The sequence below is a fragment of the Watersipora subatra genome, chromosome 9, assembly GCF_963576615.1.
Source record: "Watersipora subatra chromosome 9, tzWatSuba1.1, whole genome shotgun sequence".
NCBI classification, from domain to species: Eukaryota; Metazoa; Bryozoa; class Gymnolaemata; order Cheilostomatida; family Watersiporidae; genus Watersipora; species Watersipora subatra.
Genome location: NC_088716.1, coordinates 32,779,993 through 32,792,553, shown reverse-complemented (window position 1 = coordinate 32,792,553; position 12,561 = coordinate 32,779,993). Strand labels below are relative to the sequence as shown.

The following is a 12,561-nucleotide window of genomic DNA, read 5'->3' as shown; positions in this document are numbered from 1 at the left end:
CAAAGCTTAAAAAAGTGCTTCTTGGGAAATACAATATTGAAATCGGACTTGATGCAGCACAATGACATAACGTGTTGCCCTGATGCGCTTCAAATGAAAGCTTTTTACATGTACTGCTGAAAAACCAGCCAAATGATCTCATTACATTTTGTAAACCACTAGGTAAGTACAAATAGGTATGCCAACTTGTTGGGTTGTTGGTGATGATTTTATTGGGCTACAAAAATTCACATTTGCAGTGGATGGCATTACAATATGCGAGTAACAAGCCGCCAATAAAAAAAACAGTTACTGATCAGAACCAAAATCTGGATAAACTAAATCTAAAAGTGTCAGTTTGAAACTTCTCAAAGACAATTGAAAGTTTCTTCAAGGTGTGCTACTATACTTTAGATATTTAAAATTAATGACCAAAAAACCGTTGAACCGGGTGATTAATCTTTTGCAATCAGTGTTCCCTGTTTCCTATGCACCAGTTTCTTGGTTCAATCACTATCAGATACGATGAAAAACTAACGTCATTACAGAAATGACATTTCTCATCAAACACAATGATCAAACAAGATCTAAAGCCAATGATATCTCTTATCAAACACAATGATCGAATGAGATCTAAAGCCAATGACACATCTTATCAAACACAGTGACTGAATGAGTTCTAAAGCCAATGACACATCTTATCAAACACAATGATCGAATGAGATCTCAAGCCGATGAGATTTCTTATCAAACACAATGATCGAATGAGATCTAAAGCCAATGACATCTGCGAGATGGCAGCACCTGCAGATATTGCAAAAAGAACAATTAATAGTCATCAGGTGAGCACGGCAGCCATCACAAGTGTCAGAAGACCAACTAGTTAGTTGTTCTGAACCAACTAGTTGATGATGAATGACTGTCAAAAGAACTTTGTCATTTAGGTACTTTACTCACTTCTGCAACTGCAAGAAGCCTAGCACAGCTATAAAGCATTGCCCTAGCTTGGAGTTTAGTAGGAAGATATATACTGATACATTGCCCTAGCTTGGAGTTTAGTAGGAAGATATATACTGATACATTGCCCTAGCTTGGAGTTTAGTAGGAAGATATATACTGATACATTGCCCTAGCTTGGAGTTTAGTAGGAAGATATATACTGATACATTGCCCTAGCTTGGAGTTTAGTAGGAAGATATATACTGATACATTGCCCTAGCTTGGAGTTTAGTAGGAAGATATATACTGATACATTGCCCTTGCTTGGAGTTTAGTAGGAAGATATATACTGATACATTGCCCTTGCTTGGAGTTTAGTAGGAAGATATATACTGATACATTGCCCTAGCATGGAGTTTAGTAGGAAGATATATACTGATACATTGCCCTAGCTTGGAGTTTAGTAGGAAGATATATATTGATACATTGCCCTAGCTTGGACATAAGTAGGAAGATATATACTGATACATTGCCCTAGCTTGGACATAAGTAGGAAGATATATACTGATACATTGCCCTAGCTTGGAGTTTAGTAGGAAGATATATACTGATACATTGCCCTAGCTTGGAGATAAGTAGGAAGATATATACTGATACATTGCCCTAGCTTGGAGATAAGTAGGAAGATATATACTGATACATTGCCCTAGCTTGGAGATAAGTAGGAAGATATATACTGATACATATAGTAAAGTCTAACTGATAATAGCAAACTATTTCGCACCGTTCTTCAAATTTAAAAAGCTTGACAATTGAAAAATGAGATCCATGCAAGAAAGTTTTCATTTCATAATAAAAATGCTTCAACAACTCCAGTCTGGCGATACAACAATTTATTTCAACCTAATTAGCCAATTTCAACAGACAATAGAGTTCCTATAAATCTACAGGATGTCAGCAATCGGAAGACAAAGCAGAAGCGAGTCACTGTCAAAATTTTAAAGTGATCAATGAAATGGGGTGAAAGGATTCCAATCTAGCTGTCAGAGCAGTGCAATTGCTCCAGCTAAAATGCTCACAATAATTGCTCAGTAGACGCTAGTCATGCTACAAAATTTCTCCTATCGACTGAATAGCCTGGCACTTTGCATATGCAGTGAAAGGTACAAACAAAAGCAGATGCAAATTCAAAAGCAATGCAATTATGGTACTAATGATCGGATGCATTTGACAATTGACAAGTTTTCAGTTAGAAAAATCAATAAGAGCAAAGAAGAATAATTGTTAATAACATCTATTAAGAGTAATAATTGTCAGATTGCTGATCTCAAGTGGTTCGCGATAAAGTGGAAATAGATGTAAGAAAAAATATATTGACCTGATCAGATAATTCCACTGATCACACAAAAGAGACAAATCAACCATATCTAATGCTTGCAGCTGAAGTGGAAGACCATGCAGATATTCTTGTTAATACCCACAGATACTACCATCCATGCTGCTTTAGCCACATAACAGTGTACCAAAACCATCAAGTTGCCCAGCAAGGACCAAGACAATGAGATGCATTAATGCGCAAGCTGACTGAAGAGCAGCAAGAAAAGGTGCCAGAATCTCCCTCAGACCAAGAAACTTGATAAATAGCAAGTTTTATGCACAAGTGAAATATTAAATTTGGTTAGCATGGCATACAATCTAATCATGTTGGTGGCACATTAACTTATATCATATTACATCGTTTAAAAACTTGCCTGTCCAAAAATTTTGCTGTTAAATATTCAGAGTACTTGTGTTGATGTTGTAGTAATGCTTTATGCTACAGGAGATGCTGATGTGATGTAATCATCTACTAATATTTAAACTGGTACTTTTGTATTTTATGTTTAATATTTGTGCACACCAGCTGGATGATTTTGTCATTTGCACTATCTAGCACGAATCTTTGCTACAGCATACTAAAATACATCACTCAAGAAGTTAACACTCAAAACTAACTCAAGAATACCAAGGCAAGCAGATGTTGATGTAATTTTTTTTTTAAAGTTAAGGAACAACTCCCACTTTGACTTTGGTAATTTTATTAATTCCCTATGCTTTTCTGTAACCAACAGAGTGCGCTGAACCAAACCCTACCTGAAATACAACCTACTGAACCCAACTGGAACGAGTTGAAACAAACTCTCTATTCTTTGCTAAAACCAATACAATGCGGTAAATCCAATGCTACCAGAAATACCACCTGCTGAACCTGACAGGATAGAGCTGAAACCAACTCTTTCTACAAAACGATGAGTGTGCTGAAACCAACACTACCTGACATGCAACCTGCTGAACCCAGCATTAAAACGCTGCTTTCAACTCTTCATATTCTGCAGAAACCAACAGTGTGCTGAACTCAAAATTCCATGAAAAACGACCTTATGGACCCAACAGGAAATGGACCCAACAGGAAATGGACCCAACAGGAAATGGACCCAACAGGAAATGGACCCAACAGGAAATGGACCCAACAGGAAATGGACCCAACAGGAAATAACTAAATTCTCTGTTAGAATAATATCTTTATCCAAATCTATTGTCTTTGATTTGTTGTACAATTGTGATAAACCTTTTTAAAACTGCTGAAGCAATGATTGCAACTTTTCAGTAAATGAAATGATTTATTCAAGATTATGAGTCTGGTTTTTTTAAAGAAGGCAAACCACTAACTGAACTAGCATAACAACTTCAACAATATTTATCACACATAGGTGGACGTATTTTAGCTTTGCAACAATTTAATCGCCTTGTTGCAGTTGCTGCTGACAGCAAGTTATGTAAAAATTTTCACTGCAATAATATTGATACATAACAATCAATCAAAATTATAAAAGGAAAAATGCACCATCAAAAAGGCTATAAAAACTGCATGAAATTAACAGTGATCAACATTTTACAGTAATTTAATAAAAAAAATTATGGATTTATTTTTTTATTAAATACGAACTAATAAATTAAAATGCTAGCCTTACTCATATTAATTTCTAACGGTCAATATCTACTAAAATAGAAACCTTTGTGATTTTGGCAGGCGCACAAGATATGTGCCTGCCAAAATCTATATGAATTTTAAGAAATGCCAATACAACGAAATAATTTAAATCAGACTGTCTGACATGCAGCTAGCTCGCTCAAAATGCAGAAAGCTACTTTTTGAAGATGACCAAAGTCAGCCTTGTCCATAGGATCTTTTGTTGTACATAGCAGTCGATCCTTGAGGGCCTCGACGAATTTCATTAAGTTTATCCAAAAAAACTATCTTTACTGTGTTGTATTATGAGATTTGTTAGGCTCAGGCTATATTGATGTCTGAGCTCAAGGCTGTACAGGTGGTATTGGTAATTACGGTGAGTGGATAAAGCTGGATAAAGCTAGTGGGTAAAGCTAGTAGATTAGGTTGTATAAGGCAGTATGGGAAGGATATAAGGAAGTGTAATGAAAGACGGAGGTTCTTCTTCATCTTCACATCAATACATGTACAATCATGTGCAAAAGAAAGGGCCCACCTCTGATTCTCATTGCCAATATATGTACACGTAGACCAAATTTCAGATGCTCATAAAATTGTGCCAACTTGTTGAAATCTACCTAAACTATATATCAATAGACTCAGCATTTACTCAGCTTTCTTTTGATGTGAGTAATTCCAGTGTAAATGGATTAGCAATGGATGAGCAAGTACTAATTAGCCTCCTTTGATCCTACTCTATTTTCGCTAATCCCGTCAAACAATGGCCAATTTTTAATTCCCAATGATACTTTGTGTAATACTGATGAAATTAAATTATGCCATATTAGGCATTTTCGGAAGTTGCAATGGAAATTCCATCCCAGACATTACATTTTGCAGAATAGATAAAAAATGACATCAGGTTCTGATTCTCCAGAAGCTGCTGATTCCAAAAATATATACATTATTATACTTGGAGCGAACACCTTTGCTTCAGCACAGGTTTACTGTCCAAAATACACAACAATTCAGGGTGGGCCCTTTCTTTTGCACATCACTGTAAGTGTACTTATTTATACAACATGGTGCATTTGACGAAGCTCTAAACTTTTTTTTCTGTGTGTTATCGTTAGCGATAGTTTTCTGGTTACAGTGTAAGTTTAACGTTTGATTATCATGTTCATGTTAAAGTAGAGCCTCTAGACCGCCCTGAGGCGGAAGGGGAAACCATCAGGATCAATTGGTAAAAAATGGTTCAATTCTAAGTTCGCGAGTGGTTCTCGGTATAAAACTATTTAAAAAATTTTCACAGTTACTAGAAATAGCTAAAGGTTGTCCCTTGGATTTGGCGGGTGTTTGTGAAAGCGGGCCAAAGTAGATTAGACCCTTTCACGGGCGTGTAGGTGGGGTGACGTGAGGTAGGGTGGTGTTGTGAGGCTGCGAGGTGTTGTAGCGGTGAAGCATCGGTGTAGATATTTATTAAGTGTTGGAGAAGGTGAGAATTACATTAAATATATACGAGAAGGATAAAGTGAGCTGGTGGCGTAAAATATATTGTGTTGTGTCGTGATGGAGATCAGTTATCCGAAGCTGGTGTTTGGTAAGCATGGGGATGGTTTGTGGGAGAGATTTATACAATAAATGAATTTATGTATTAAGAGTTTAGTTGAGAGAAGAGGTTACAAAGGTGAAGGTGGCAAAAGACGTCTTATTATGAGAGGTAGAGCTAAGTTAAGGCCATTAATGGGAGCTATTTTGCACAGTGGTAGAGAGGTATTAAAAGGTGCAGGGTTTGATGAAGATGGTGCAAATTCAACTTATGAAGAGGCAGTGGATATTTTGCAAGAATATTATGGTAGACAGGAGAGCATGTTTGTGAAGGGTCATAAATTTTTGACGGCTAGACAGGCACTTGGTGTAAGTGATAGAGAGTTTTTGCTACGAGTTGAGAGTTTAAGCAGATATGCTGGGGTAGCAAATAATGCTGATAGAGTAAGGTTTGCTCTTATAGTGGCAGTTAACGGGTTAAGAGATAGATAAATGAGTAGAGACTTGATGAATAATGCCAATTTGACCTGGGTATTGTTGAATGAAGCATTAAGGGCTGGTGAGATGGCGAATCATTCAGACAGGTTCGTGAGAACAGATAGTAGAGGTAGTAATTTAAAAAGTGAGATTAAAAAGGAGGTAGCAAGGGTATCAGAGTGCGACAGTCGTGCGCAGTACTGGAGTGGTTGTAGGGATAGAAAATACGACTCAGGAGGTAGATATTCTTCTAGAAGTCTTAGGAGTAGTGAAAAGTATTATGGAGATAGCAGTGATGAGCGTGATGTTAGTAGGTATGGGGAAAAAGTGGAGAGTATAACAGGGACAGTAGCAAGTATAGAGGCAATAGCAGAGAGAGGCATGTCTCTAGATATAGAGCAAATAGTAGAAAAGGTAGTGAAGATAGAGTATGCTACAATTGCAAGCGTAGTGGCCATGAGATGAGGAGTTGCTCCTCAATTAAATGTTTTTCTTGTGGGAAACGAGGACACATATCCCGACATTGTGGGGATAAGGGTAGAGAAGTAAGGTATGGCAGTCAAGATAGCAGTAGGGACTGGTATTGGGGCGGAGAAAGTCCTCATGATGTAAGGGATAAGTGGAATAGACCCAGAGATTACAGTATGAACAGGTATGAAAGAGACAGTTGGTTTGAGAAGCGAGAGATGGATAGGCATGATAAAAGGTACAGTGACAGTAGCAGGAATAGAAATGCCAGATTTGCTGGCTCTAGAGATAAATATGGTGAAGATCAATGACTAGGCCAGATAATTGTGCAGAATTTAAACATTAATAGAGTAAATGTGGAGTTTACATTCTATACTGGGGCCGAGGTGTCAATAGTAACTGAGGCAACAGCCAATAAGTTGAACCTACGGTTAAAGAAACCGTCGACAGTTTTAGAAACTGCTGATGGTGGTGAGTTAAAAGTGGTTAGAAGTGTAATAGTTCATTTGGAAAGTAAACACAGGCATATGGATGCTGAAATTTATGTGGTGAAAGGATTGAGAACGAACTTTTTGGGCTTAAATGAGTTGAAGCAGCTTAAATTATTTGCTGTTGTTAATGCATTATGCGAAAACAAGTTTGAGCCTGTCAAGGAGCGTAGAAGTATTAAGCCAGTTAAGCTGTTTTCGCCAAGAACCATTATTGCTGGGTCAAGTTATGTTTCAGATGATGTCAAGTTGCAAAACCTGACAAATAAGTCTGACAGAGAGCATGATGTTAAAAAAGGCCACACAGGTCAAGATTGGTGGACTTGTGAAACCAAGAAGGGAGTAAAGAGTAGCGGATACATAGAAATTGGTAGTCAAGGGGGACAGCCCAAGGCTCCAGAGAGGTGCATGTGTCTATGGGGTATAATAGAGAACAGTCGTGATGAGGTAAGTGAAGGTGCTGAGAAAGTAGCTGAACCAGTATCTGTAACGGAGAAAGTTTGCTCTTTTTTAGCTAAGGTGTCCAGCAATGGAATGTTAAATAGAGAGGGTCATGAGAGAAAGGTAGCAAAGATAGAGAGAGAAGAAAGGAGGTACAGAGGAAGTCAGAGGAGAAAATGGCTAGGCTAAAAGCGAAACGTAAGGCAGCAGTCATGGAGTTGGAAAATGTCAAGGCCTTCAGAGTAGCTGTGCAGTTGTTAGCCGAGGTTCAGAGGAAAATTGCTAGTAGCAGATCAACACTGGTGGATGGTCAGGTCGAGCTAGATCGGTCAGGGCCTATGTCAACTCCCAGCTCTGTGGTGCCATCCCCTGTGCAGCCGGTTACGGCCCAGGTGGAGACCTCTCACAAGAGGCCTGACGAGCCTGCCTCTTATTGGGGAGAGCGAGGTGAAGACGGAAGAGACGGAGATGAGGTTGAGGAATCATTACTGACCCAACCAAAAGACTCCGAGCTAGTCAGGGTTGGTGGAAGTAGTGTTGGAGATGTTGATGGAAGTAGTGTTGGAGATGTTGGTGGAGGTAGTGTTGGTAGTGACAGTAGTCACGGTGAACGGATTGGTAGCGGCGAAGGTCAGAGTGATGGAAAAGCCAGTGCAGACTGGCAATGGAGCTGGCAGTAATGAGGAGAGTATTTTAGAAGGTGGCACAGGGTCAGACAAGCCAGAGGCTAGCCTATGGAGACGGCCCTAACGGAGTCAGGTAACGAGCAACACAAGTTAGGTAAGTTACTACGTCTGCTTGTTGGTAGTGATGGAATGGCCCAAAACAAAAACAAAAAAGAAAGGGCACGTTGTATTATGAGATTTGTTAGGCTCAGGCTATATTGGTGTCTGAGCTCAAGGCAGTACAGGTGGTCTTGGCAATTACGGTGAGAGGAAAAAGCTGGATAAAGCTAGTGTGTAAAGCTATTACATTAGGTAGATAAGGCAGTATGGGTAGAATATAAGAAAGTGTAATGAAAGATGGAGGTTCTTCTTCATCTTCACATCAATACATGTAAGTGTACTTATTTATACAACATACTGATTTTTAGTTTTGCAACAATGTTACACTGCATGCACTGATTGTTGAGAGACAAGTCTAGGCACATGTTACTGTGTCTAATTTACAGGCTACATTAGTTTAGTTTTTATGTTAGAAGTTGTGTTCTTTCATTTTGGTGCAAACAACTCCAATTTACATATGCTATGTTGGTTGCAAGCTCATGTATGCAAATGCTGCTAATTGGTTAATAGGTCAGTTAATCAATGTCTATTGGTTCATTTATTTTTTGTGCATACTTTTACTTGTAAAAGCAACTTCGTGTTTTGTTCTAATTACAAAACATGACAGCAGCACATTCTCTCCTAATCTTTTAATTACCCTAGAACACTTATGTATTCGCCTCATCTAACTTTCACGTTTTCGCGGAGTCATCCTCTCGCAAAAATTTCATGTGCAAAACTAAACTATCATAACGAACGAGCGAAGTCCAAGAAAGATTGATAGTCCAAGAAACAAATGGCAGCAAGCGATCAAATTGCATTATCGATCTCGCCCACACCATTCTACCAGCGGTTCACAATTACAAACTAGTCCCAAATTGAATTTTTTTTCTTATCGGTGAACTGAACCTGAGGAATCTAATTGTTTGTTTCACTGCATTTATTTTCACATCACTATATTTTTGCACTCATCACAGCTGCGAAATTAAGTTGCAGCGAAATTTTACTCTGTATGCTACTCACGAAACTGAATACTAGCAAAACATAAGTGTCCTAGGGTATGGCTAATAACACACAATCATCAACTAGCTCAACACTGATGACATCAAATATGGTGTCATTTTTTAGTTTAGGTTGGTTTCCTGATTGTTACCTATGTTTTCCTTAATGCCAAAAAATATTATTCTAAAAACGATTATAGATCAATATTTGTAGAATGTATTGCCTATTGCCTATGTAGAATGTACAGCCTATTGCAATGCTTACATTACGTCATGCTTGATGCAATGACTTTGTGTTAGAGATTCACTTGCGTTTTGAATTTGAATAAACTGAGTGTTTGATAAACATACCACAAGCTACTTCGGCAAAACTGTGACAATAATGACAGTAAAACTTTCAGACAAATGTGCAAGTGATCACAGATTCAGCTACGGTTTATGGGTGGATAAATTCAGTGATAGAAGATACCAAAAGGCCTAAGGTTACTGGCCTCAGCAAGTTGATCATTCGACGTAGACTTGGAATTATTGTTCAGCTGATTGATGATTACGGGTTAACACTAATGATCAAACTTGTTCCATCAGGTGAGAACAAGTTGGATGTCCTAACCAGAGTACCAAAGAAATGGCTACAAGTTGTTGCATGCTCAGAGGTTGTACTTTCTAACACAGATGAGATACAAGACGTAAAGAAAGTTCATCAAGACCACCACTTTGGTGTCGGCAAAACCCTGTACTTGGCACAAAAAAGCTTGGACGAATAATCAAAAAAGACATAGTTGAGCAAGTAGTGAAAACTTGTCTTATGTGTAACAGTGTAAATCCTCATCCAATCAAATGGGATCATGGTCAGCTAAACGTAGCAAATGTATGGGAGCGCCTTGCATCAGATATTACTCATGAGAACGGTCGACCTTATCTGACTATTATTGATTGTGAGCCTAGCAGGTTTTCTCTTTGGTTCAAACTGGCTAATGAAACATCAGACGTAGTAATCAAACAGTTGGACAACGTGTTTCGAGAACGTGGACCTCCTAAGGAGTTTCTGAGTGACAATGACCCATATGTCACAAGCGTTAGAATGAAAGAGTTTCTGCAAAAATGTAATGTAGACCAGATTCTCAGCTGTGCCTATAAACCTACTGGAAATGGAATAATTGAAGGACATCATCGTACTATAAAAAGAGCAGTCATGAGAACTGGTAAAGGACCTGAAGAAATGGCATATTGGTATAACAATTCACCAAACTCCAATGGTATAGTGCCTGTGGAAGAACTATACAGCTATCGCAGTGACTTAGCAGGGGGCGACCAAATCGACAGAAATACCACAAAAGCTTAGTGACAATAGAGACTGCAGCCTTAGCCCATACAAAGTTGGAGACACTGTTTATGTCAATCCAGTTAATGCTAGGTGCTTTGATAAGTGGAAATGCCGAAAATTGGCAAAGATAAATTCTAGCACTTCGGTTGAAGTCGATGGCACAAATAGGCATGTGTCTGACCTTAAATTGGCTCATCAAGACGACATTGCAGATGGTATACATGTATCAACTAGGCCAACTAGAGAGTCTAATCAGGTCGAAGTTGAGTTTAGTACTTCAGACCTGCTTGATAACAATGCTCAGTTGAATCGAGAGCCTGTTGACTTTTATCTCGATCAAAATAGTGACTTTGAAAACAGACCTGTTCGAGATAGACGTCTTCCTAAGTGGTTATCAAATTTTGTGTTGTAATGGTTGTACAAGTCAGTTAATCCTGAGATCTATTAGATGTTATGCTGTATGGTTTTACAACAGTTGATCTTGAGATCAAGTGAGGATGTAGAATGTATTGCCTATGTAGAATGTACAGCCTATTGCAATGCTTACGTTACATCATGCTTGATGCAATGAAATGTGTTAGAGATTCACTTGCGTGTTGAATTTGAATAAACTGAGTGTTTGATAAACATACCACATATTAAAATTCATGATAATGCTGGTACAATTCTATGAAATTTGTGGTGATTCTAAAAAGAGTTGATATGTACATCAGAATATCATTTGGACAAAGGCTTATTTTTGGAGTACAGTGAAGGGAATAATAATAATACATTAGTATATCATTGCAAAAACCGGGACATAAGATAAAGACATTATTGTCACAAAAATCGAGTTCCCTGCTAGATCTAGAAGATTGCACCATAATAAGCGTTGAGCCCAGCGCAATTTACTGATTTCAGAAATCAGCGTGGTCCTCTCTTCAGCAAATTTTTTCATTGTTAGTACTAAGGGTCCAGTGGTGACTACTGAATATTTGTGTACACAACCCAAAAGATCTTGTTAGATAAACACAAAAAAAACAATTCATGAAAACTTCGGTTCATCAATTTTCTGGACTTTTCAAAAGTATTTATATATTGATTGAGAAACGAGGGAACTGATATAAACTTCGCTTATATATTACATAAGTTTTTTTAATAATTTATTATTACGGGATTAATAGAGTACTAATAAAATGGTTATGTACGAATTGACAAAACATTAAAGCTTTACACATGTACGACTAGTGAAAACTTTACAGTACAATTCTTTTATTGTCGAATCCTACGAATGCGTGTGAGAAAGCAACAAAACAACGCAAACGATAAAATTAGGTCGGCTGTATTAACCCAAAATAACCGTCAACATCCTCCAGTTTATAGAACTGGAGGATACCGTACTTGACGGTTGATTTTTCAGAACATCTATTTTCAGTTTCGTACTTTATTTTAAATATTCGCTATGTCAGCATTTACTGAGGTATGGTTGAAGGTTTGTCGGCGGATAAATCACATGCGAATGCATTGTTGTGGATGAATGTGGAAATTTCATGTTATGCATAACTAACCCGAATCCACTCACAACATCAGTGGTGAATTTGCTTTGTCATTTCATTCTATTCTGTCTATGTTCAATTTGTGTACTTTTGCTTTGTCATGTGGAAACTAATTAGGTTACTACTGGTTCAGGTACGAGTGAAGGTGTTAGGCTGTTGTAAGCAATACTGATATTTACCAGTAAAATTTAATTCTTTATGCACAGTACAACAATTAAAATACGCAACTAACAAAATTTTAAACAATGATATTGCTGACAAAAGGTTAACATAGCCAATAAAAGTTACACCCTTACTCGAACGGTAGTTCATGTTTGCTTGCTCGGTCCGTACGGTAGCGAGTTTCAGCAGTCAGACAAGACTCAACAGTCCTTGCATATAGAGGCTCGGTAGTTGAGCTAGGGAAGTAAAAGATGATCAGCTGATGATGGAAGAGGAGGTGCTATAAGTAGGGAAAAGATAGAGGCTCCAGAGGCAGAGGGGAAAAGAGAGGGAAGCTCCAGAGTAACGCGCCCACCAGGCAGAGGGAACCTCAGCAGGTCTTCCAGTAAGGAGATATAGATAGATTGATTGCAGATAGAGGCTAAGTCGTTGGAACTGTTCTCTTT

At 38.1% G+C, this 12,561-nt stretch overlaps 1 protein-coding gene across 2 annotated transcripts in view; it reads left to right on the top strand.

Moving 5' to 3' along the window:
* The first annotated feature begins 11,791 nt into the window (after window positions 1-11,791).
* The window catches only part of LOC137404244 (small ribosomal subunit protein mS22-like), a 29,869-nt gene continuing 29,099 nt past the window's right edge, over window positions 11,792-12,561 (top strand). Inside the window, exon 1 of one of the 2 annotated variants that reach the window (XM_068090412.1) lies at window positions 11,792-11,877. The gene's annotated coding sequence lies outside the window, so the exon portion shown is untranslated. The remainder of the gene's footprint in view (window positions 11,878-12,561) is intronic. The other variant, XM_068090413.1, reaches the window with a different exon arrangement.